A 9,372-nucleotide genomic window follows, 5' to 3' on the forward strand; every position below is an offset into this window, starting at 1 on the left:
TATAAAATCTCCTAAATCAAGCACAAGATAAACCCTACAAATGGGGTTTATCAACCTCCCCACACTTAAAACCAAGCATGTCCTCATGCTTAAACCAAGAATGAAGTAAGGGTATGGCATTTATTCAATGGAAACTAACTAAATGCAATCTACCTATATGCAACTATCTAAATGAATGCAAGTGCTTGGTCAAAATAAATCAATTTCCAAGAAACATATATGCACAAGGGCTAAGGACTAGCAAGTCTAATCCACAATTGAATTGAGTTATTAAATATTTTTACAAACTTGCATGAAAATTATGATCATAGGTGAAAACATGTAATTGAGCATCAAACCCTCACCGGTAGTGTTTGCACTCTATTCACTCAAGTGTTTAGGGTTGATTCTCTCAATTCTCTCCTAATCATGCTTTATAAGATTTGTTTTTCATCTAACAATCAACATATATCTTATGCATGCATACAATTATCATGAGGTCTTTTCTTTAGGTTGTAATGGGGTTAGGGTCAAGGTAGGATACATATTTGGTCAAGTGAGCTTAAAATTTGAATCTTTGATAAGCTTAAACTTCCCACCTAGCCTATGACATCCTATACAATTAAGCTCTAACCTAACTACCCATTTTTTCCTCACTTTTTCACATACTCATGCATTTTCTTTTCATTTCACAACACTTGTGCATTGATCTTTATTGGACTTTACTTTGGGGCATTTTGTCCCCTTTTTATTTCTTTCTTTTTTTTTCTTCTTTTTCTTTCTTTTACTATTTTTTTTCTTTTCCATATTGTTTTTTTTTCTTTTTCTTTTCTTTTTTTTCTTTTGTTTTTCTCATTTTTTTCTTTCTATATACAAGAGCATCAATGCATAAGATTTTACATTTGATCAATACATGAGTATGTATCCAATTCTCAATATTTTCAATAACAATACAAAACTACCCTTTTATTCACCCAATGTCCCAAGGTTTTCACACTTGAATGATACTCACACACACTAGCCTAAGCTAATCAAAGATCCAAATAAGGACAATTATTGTTTTTCGCTTTAGGCTTGTAATGTGCTAAAATAAGAACAAGTGGGTTAAGCGTAGGCTCAAATTTGCTAACAATGGATGATAAGAGGTAAGGCTATTTGGGTAAGTGAGCTAATGAAACAATGGCCTCAATCATATAAATGCATGAATACACAAAATAATGGAAATAAAGAATCAAACAAATCAAAGATTACAATCATAGAAAGAGACTAATGCACACAAGAAGGAAAATAAGTGGTTATAAGATGTAACCACACCATTAGGCTCAAATCTCACTTGCTTGTGTTCTTAGCTCAAAAACATGATCCATAATATATATAATTCAAGCAAGTTCTATGAAAAGTTTTCACTCAAATCAATTGAGATGCCCTATAGATAGAAATCTTGAAAAATTTCATTATTTTGACTAAGCTTATTGTGTATACATATGCAAAAATAAGAAAATGAAAGTAAAAATCCTAAGAACCTAAAATGAAATGCAAAAGTGTTGGGATTAGAAATTTGTCACCCAAAATCGCCGACCGGTCGGACGACCTCCCCACACTTAAAAGTTTGCACCGTCCTCGGTGCACTCAAAGATGAGCAAGGGGGTACGGCGACTCTCCGGATTGCTATGTGTTCTTAGTCTTGCTTCCGTTATTGCTTGTGGTGCATTTATCATGAAAAACAAAAATATAACACCATAAGATGAGAAGATATAAAAGCAAGGAAGCATACATTGTTGGAATGAGGTAAATCACTAGAATTGAGTGAGTGAATTAGTGTGACATTAAGAAATATTAGGTGTGTGAATTCTAAATTGCGCGGTTTAGAATACACATTAGCATAAAAGCTATGTCACAAAAGAAGCATGCACTTCACTTATCCTAGTGTGCTTGAGATGCTTTAAGTAAGCTTGTAAGGTAAGACAAGCATTAGAGAAGCATGAAAGCATTCAAGTCAAACATATGGATGGATATAATCATGAACACAATGCATTAAGGTAAATGCACAACATCATCCATCAAGAGATTGCCTAATCGAGGGAAAAGGATCCAAATCACATGATGGCTAGCTACAACATACAATTCAAAAGAGTTATAAGCTCGAAGACAATTCTCATCACTTGGTATTTTTCAAAAGGTAAGCATGAAGAACTCAAAACCAAGTAACAAAATATAACCTCAATCATAGAATCCAACAAAGATTATCTAAAAACATTCATGCTAAAATAGCATTTAGGCAATAAGGGCAGCAACGTATAACAAACAAAGTCAATACTCCAACACTTATGATGAAAAGAGAGAAAATAAAATGAAAGCTAAACTAAAACTAACTAATTAACTAACCAACTAACTAACTAACTAACTAAAATAAATGGTTATCCATGGTGTTTGGAAGTGTTGGATGAGGGGTAGGAGAAGGGAAGAAGAAAGGAGAAGGAAAGAATTGGAAAGAGGAGAAGAAAAGAAAAGTGGATGGGAGAAAGAAATCCGCGCGTACGCACACATGGCGCGCGCGCGTCGTTGGCTTATTTCGAGAGTGGCGCGTACGCGTCATGTGTGCGTGTGCGCAAGTGGGGTTTGTGCCAGAGGCACAACGTTGGCGCGGCGCAGGCACAATTCTCTGAAAAATGTATGGAGGTTGGAACTTCTCAATCTACGCGTGCGCACGCATGGCGCGCGCGCGTGGATGGTCGAAAATGCTGGAAGTGCGCGTACGCGCCATGTACGCGTACGCGTGGATGGTGCTCTGTTTTTTTTCAAAATTTTTTTTTTTTATGTTTTTGCACCAATCCAAGCATTCCAAACCTCCAAACAGCTACCAAAACACCATAAAACCTTATTTAACATACTTAAACTACCAAACATACTCAACTAACTAAACAAAACATGAAATTAAACTAATTCTACCAATATATATATAAGAGAAAATGAAAAGATTTTACCATGGTGGGTTGTCTCCCACCTAGCACTTTTGTTTATTGTCCTTAAGTTGGACTTATGGGGAGCTCCTCATCAAGGTGGCTTGTGCTTGTATTCATCTTGGAACTCCCACCAATGCTTGGTTCTCTATTGTGCCCCAAGATTCTTCATGGATTGAGCCAAGTCTTGATGGAGTTCTTCACAAGCTTGGGGCTCCCAAAGTTGATCCTCTTCTTGTAATCTGGGATCCCACACTTTGTTTTCACACCCGTCTTGAAGTTGATCATCATTATTAATCCATCCGGGTGGTGAACAAGATGAATTCTCTATGAAATGCCCAATAATCCTCCTAGACCCATCTATTTGAGCACTATTCCCACCTTTGTATTCAACTCTTGAAGTATCAACCAAAATGAGCCTTGATTTGCAACGCCAACCACGAAACATCTTTCGCTTACGCTTCATCCCACAAAGGATCCTAAGTTGACCATTCGTTTCAAGCAAGCCATACTCAAGTGGGACAATAAAGCTAATAGAAATGAATTTTACCCACTCAAGTGAAGGGGTAGATGACAACCTAGGCAAAGATGCTTCCAACGATCTTGACAGAGTGTATTCCACTCCCATCCTTCTATTTCTAAGGACTTCCACCTCTTCACAAGATCTCTCTAATTCAATCCTTTGTTCATTAATACTATCTAAGCCTTTTCCCTTAATCAAACTATAATTGGGAGGGTGAAAGAAGTTTACCTCCGTAACATTTTCAAACGCACCGGGAGAAGGTTCTTCAAGTTCAAAGGATTCTCCACCACTAGGACTTGATGCTTGCTCTTCATTGCCATGGGAACTCAATTCTTGCTCTATCCCATCCAAGTCTTCATATGGAATATGCCTTGGAAGGTGTGCACTTTCCTCCCTAGCATCAATTTCAATCATCTTGGAGGGGTTTTCTTCGACTTTATGTTCCCATGGAGGCTCCGCATCTCCTAAGTCTTCTACCACTTCTTCCTTGTCTTCAACAATTAAAGCTTCCTCCAATTGTTCCAATACAAAGCAACTTCCCTCATTTCCCACCGGAGTTTCCAATCTCTCCTTCATGCTATGTCCTTCATTTGATTTTCCACATGTAGCCATGGGAGTTCCTTGAGTGTTCGAGCATTGGGAGGCTAATTGATTTGTTACCGCATCCAAGGTGGCCATGAAATTTTGCACATCCCTTTTCATCTCTTCTTGCCCTTGAACAAGAACACCAAAGGTTTCATCCATTATAGATTGGGGTGGGTGGAAGGGTTCATTAAATTAGGGGGAGGGTTCATAGTAGGACGGTGGTTCTTCTTGGTAGGTTGATTCTTCTTGGTAGAGTTGTGGTGGTTCTATGTTTCCCACTCTTTCCACTTGTTGCACAACACACTCCATGGTTGCTTGAAATTGATCCAATGCTTCCTTGAGACGATCCCTTGACTCTTGTTCCTCTTGGATAGTATGATTAGGATCAGGTGGCTCTTGGATCAATGGATATGAGTATTCTTCCATGGGAGGTTGTGGTGGAAAGTAGTATTCATCTTGTGGTTGAAAATTTTCATATATTGGAGGTGGTTCATCTTGGTAATAATGTGGAGGAGGTGGCTCTTGAAAATATTGATGTTGGAATTGTGGTGGCTCTATATGTGGTTCATATGGCTCATATGGTTGTTGGTAGGATGGATATAGATTAGGGTCATATGAAGGTGGTTGGTAAGAAGGGGCTTGTGAGTATGGTTGAGAGTTATGTTGAGGATATGCTTCATAGGCATATGGTGGTAGTTCTTGAAAATCACAAGGTGATTCACCATAACCATTGGATTGATATGCATCATAGAATGGCTCTTCTTCATAGTGCATTGGTGGGGGTTGTTGCCATGAGGATTGATCATAAGCATATGGCTCCTCCCACCTTTGGTTATCCCATCCTTGATACACATCTCATTATAGTCCTCATTTCCTACAACATAGTTGTAATCACACTCATAGCCAAGGTGAGAATTCATGATAGCAAGAAGAAAATGAAAACAAAATCAAATAAGAAGCGAGAAAATTAAATCCTAAAACTAGCAAGAGCTAACAAAAGCAAACATATTCACACTATTCACATATATACAATAACCAATAACGTAACCCCATTTGTAGGGTTTATCTTGTATTGATTTTTGGGGATTTTATCAACTTTTACCCACATTTATTCAATGAAATAGCATGGTTTTATAACTTCTCCCTTAGTTGTGCTTAAGAGTGAAAACATGCTTTTTAGGACTTAAAATAGATAAATTTAATTCACCTTGATTCTATTAGATGCCTTGATATGTTTGTTAAGTGATTTCAGATTTAGGAGGCAAAGATTGGATTAAGGGAATGAAGAAAAAGCATGTAAAGTTTGAGAACTCACGAAGAAATGATGGAACCAAAAAGCTCTCAAGCCTGACCTCTTCGTACTTAATTGACCATAACTTGAGCTACAGAAGTCCAAATGATGCGGTTCCAGTTGGGTTGGAAAGCTAACATCTGGGGCTTCGAAACGATATAAGATTTGCCATAGTTGCATCACGCATAGGGGCGCGCACGCGCACGGTACGCGGACGCGCCGTTGGTGGCACATGACTCACTTAATGCAACACGTGGCCAGCGATTTTAGAAGCCTTGTGGGCTCAATCCAACTCATTTCTGATGCTATTTAAGCCAATGATTGAAGAGGAATCGATATACTTTAATCATTAGTCATAGTTTAGTTTTAGAAGTAGTTAGAGTTAGAGAGAGAAGCTCTCTCTTCTCTCTAGAATTAGGATTAGGAATTAGGGTTTGATTAGGATCTCATAGTTCTAGGTTTAATTCAAGTCTCCTTCTACTTCTACCTTCAATTGATGATTGCTACACTTTGGTTCTTCTCTCTATCCCTATTCTCTTGTTGTAATTTCTCTTATTTTGTTTCTAGGTTTTGTAATTGAGATACTCTTGTTCTCTTTATTTTCTTTCAATAATGTAATTTGAGGTAATTTATGATAATTGTAATTTCCTTGATTGTTGTTGTTAATTCTTTACATTCAATTGTAGTTAGAATTCATTCTTGTTGTGATTGACTATACTTTTCTTTTGTGCCTTCCAAGTGTTTGATTAAATGCTTGGAAGAATGTTAGACTAGAATTTTATGTTCTTGGCTTGAGAAGGTAACTTAGGATTTCTTGAGTCACTAGTGTCCAATTGATTGATAGTTGATAGCCATTAACTCTAGCCTTCATTAATCCAATTAGTGGAAAGCTAGGACTTATAGACTAGGATTGATATAACTCACTTGACTTTCCTTTGTTAATCGATTTAAGGATGACTAAGTGGGAGTAATCCTTGCAACTACCATACTTGTGGCTAGTGATAATGATGAAGACCCTTGACAACCAAACCTTGCCAAGACCATTTTGTGAATAAAGTTTTCCTACCATTTACTATTCACATTCCTCATCCAAAACCCCAAAATAAACAAGTCCATAACCAATAACAAGAACACTACCCTGCAAGTCCTTTGAGAGACGACTCGAGGTTTAAATACTTCGGTTTATAGATTTTAGGGGTTTGTACTTGTGACAAACAAATTTTTGCATGAAAGGATTATTGTTGGTTTAGAGACTATACTTCAACGAGATTTCATTTGTGAAATTCTAAACCGTCAAAAATCCAATCATCAAAATGGCGCCGTTGCCGGGGACTTGAAATAGTGTTGTGTTATTGGTTATTGTATATATGTGAATAGTGTGAATATCTCGCTTTTTTCTTTATTTGCTAGTTTTTGTTAGTTTTATTTTGCTTTTCCACTATGAATTCTCACCTTGGCTATGAGTTTGGTTTTAATTGTGTTGTAGGAAATATGAACTTCAATGATGACACTCATTATGGATGGAACCAACAAAGATGGGAGGAGCCTCAAGGAATTGATCACTCCTATTGGCAACAACCTCCGGATACTTATAGGTATAATTACCATCCTAATACATGTCAATTCAATGGCTATGGTGACTCCTTTTGTGATGATCAAGCACCACCACCATATGCTTATGATTCTTATCCTCAACATGAACCTCAACCATACTCACAAGCCTTCCAAACACCACCTTATGATCCATATCCATCATATAACCAATCATTCATACCATATTTTTATGGCCATTATGAGCAAGAACCTCTAGAATCACCACAACCATATCAAGATTACTCCCAAGAACCACCTCAATACTCACCATCTCCATACCTTTACCAAGAAGAATCACCTTCCTACTATGAACCCTCTCTCCAAAATGATGAACCTTCCTACCCATCCCAAGCCCCAATAGACGATCCTCTCACTTTGTTACTTCAAGGACAAGAAGCTATGAAGCAGGATACACTTGAGTTTGTGACCAATTTGACCAAGGTGGTGCACACTTTAGCCCACCAATGTCTGAATACTCGAGGTGCTTCCGTAGCCACATGTGGAACCGCAAAAGAAGAGCAAAGCATGAGAGAGAGATTGGAAACTCCGGTGGGGGATGGGAAATGCCATTTTGTATTGGAGCAACTAGAGGAAGCTATAATCATTGAAGAAAAGGAAGAAGTGGTTGAAGATTTAGGAGATATTAAAAGTCCAAGGGAATGTAGCACCATGGAGCACTCTTCCAAGAAGCTTGATATTGATGTTGAAGAGGGTGCGCAACCTCTAAGGTATACCGTCGTTGGAGACTTGGAAGAGGTTTATCAAGAGATGGATTCAATCATGGATGAATTTCTCTCTACAATGGAATCCTCTCCCATTGGACACGGAGTTGAAATTATAGAAGAGTGTGCACAACCTCCCATACCCTTGATGAGCAATGAGAAAGAGAGTGAATCGAAAGAGAGCTACCAAGAGGAAAATGTTGGCATGGTGTATATCGAAATTGAAGAATATGAAGAGGTTGACCAAGAAATGGATTTATTCATCAATGAATTTCTATCCAAAATTGAACCACCTCCCATTAGGCAAGAAATCAAAGTTCTTGAAGACAACACCAAGCTATGTGATAAAAGGGGAAAGGTTGAAATCAAGGAAGCTCGCAAAGAGGTGGAAATACACAAAGAAGAGCACAAGGAAGTAGACCTTGCATTGTCTAAGTGTGGGGAGGTCTCCCTTCCCGAGTCACCATCCAACACAACATTCAAGTGGGTAAAATTCTTATCCATAAGCTTTACTTTCTCGCTTGAATATGGTTTGATTGAAACGGATGGACAACTTAGAGCTCTTTGTGGAATTAAAAGCAAGAATGAGTTGTGTAGTGGTTGCGAGTTAGGAATTAGGCTCATTAAGGTCAAAGCTTCAAGGTATAGGAACGATGATTGGAAGAATACCACTTTGCATGGGTCTTGACGGAAGGCTAGGTGTGCTAAAGAGAATTCTATATGTCAACCACCCGGAAAGAAAAAGTATGAAGATCAAATTGAAGACCGGTGCGAAGATAAGATATGGGACCCCGGATCGAAGAATGAAGACCAACTATGGGGACTCATATCTTGGGTTGAACTTTGCCGAAGCTTGGTGAAGACGGTTGGATATTCTGTCAACCAATTGAGAGGCAAAGATCCTTGGAGATTCAAGGATGAGTACAAACATAAGCCACCATGACAATGAGCCCCTCAAAATGTCCAACTTAAGGACTTAAACTAAAAGTGCTAGGTGGGAGACACCCCACCATGGTAACCTCTTTCCATTCTCTTTTGGTTTTGTATAATAAGTGATTTGAGTTGCCATTGTAGGTAGATTTTCATTTCATATTGATTTGTTTGTAAAGATTGGTTGTTAGTATGTTGTATTCATTAGTAGTAGATGAATAAATCCTAAAATCAAATTGCATTTTTGTGAATTGTTTGATATTTGATTGAATAAAGAAGAGTTTTGGACATTATAGGGAGCTCTTAGGCATTCTTTCTGCTTTTTGGGCAAAAAAAAAAAAAAAACGGCCATCGGCGCGCTAGCACGCTGTGCGCGCGCGCGCACATTGCACTTCCGCAACTTCTGGTACAAAAACCAGAGAGTTGTGCGCGCGTTGTGCGCGCGCGCGGATCGTCCCTGCTGCATCCACGCGTGAGCGCGCTGTGCGCGCGCGCGCGGTGCGCGCGCACGGATTTGCATTCTGCTTTTCTCCTTCCTCCTTTCTCCTTCTTTCTTCTTCTCTTCTTCTTTCTTTCTCATTTTTTTTCTTCTTCCTCTCTTGAAAGATTTTTTTTCTTTTCTCTTTTAATATAAATAAAAAAAAAAGAAAAAAAATTTTTTAATAATAAAAAAAATATAATAATAAATAAATAAATAAATAAATAAATAAAATATAAAAAAAATTAAAAAATATAAAAAAAATTTTTTTTTTCTCTTCTTCCATTTCCTTTTGTCTATTACATTTGCAT

The sequence above is a fragment of the Arachis hypogaea genome, chromosome 18, assembly GCF_003086295.3.
Source record: "Arachis hypogaea cultivar Tifrunner chromosome 18, arahy.Tifrunner.gnm2.J5K5, whole genome shotgun sequence".
Classification (NCBI taxonomy): Eukaryota; Viridiplantae; Streptophyta; class Magnoliopsida; order Fabales; family Fabaceae; genus Arachis; species Arachis hypogaea.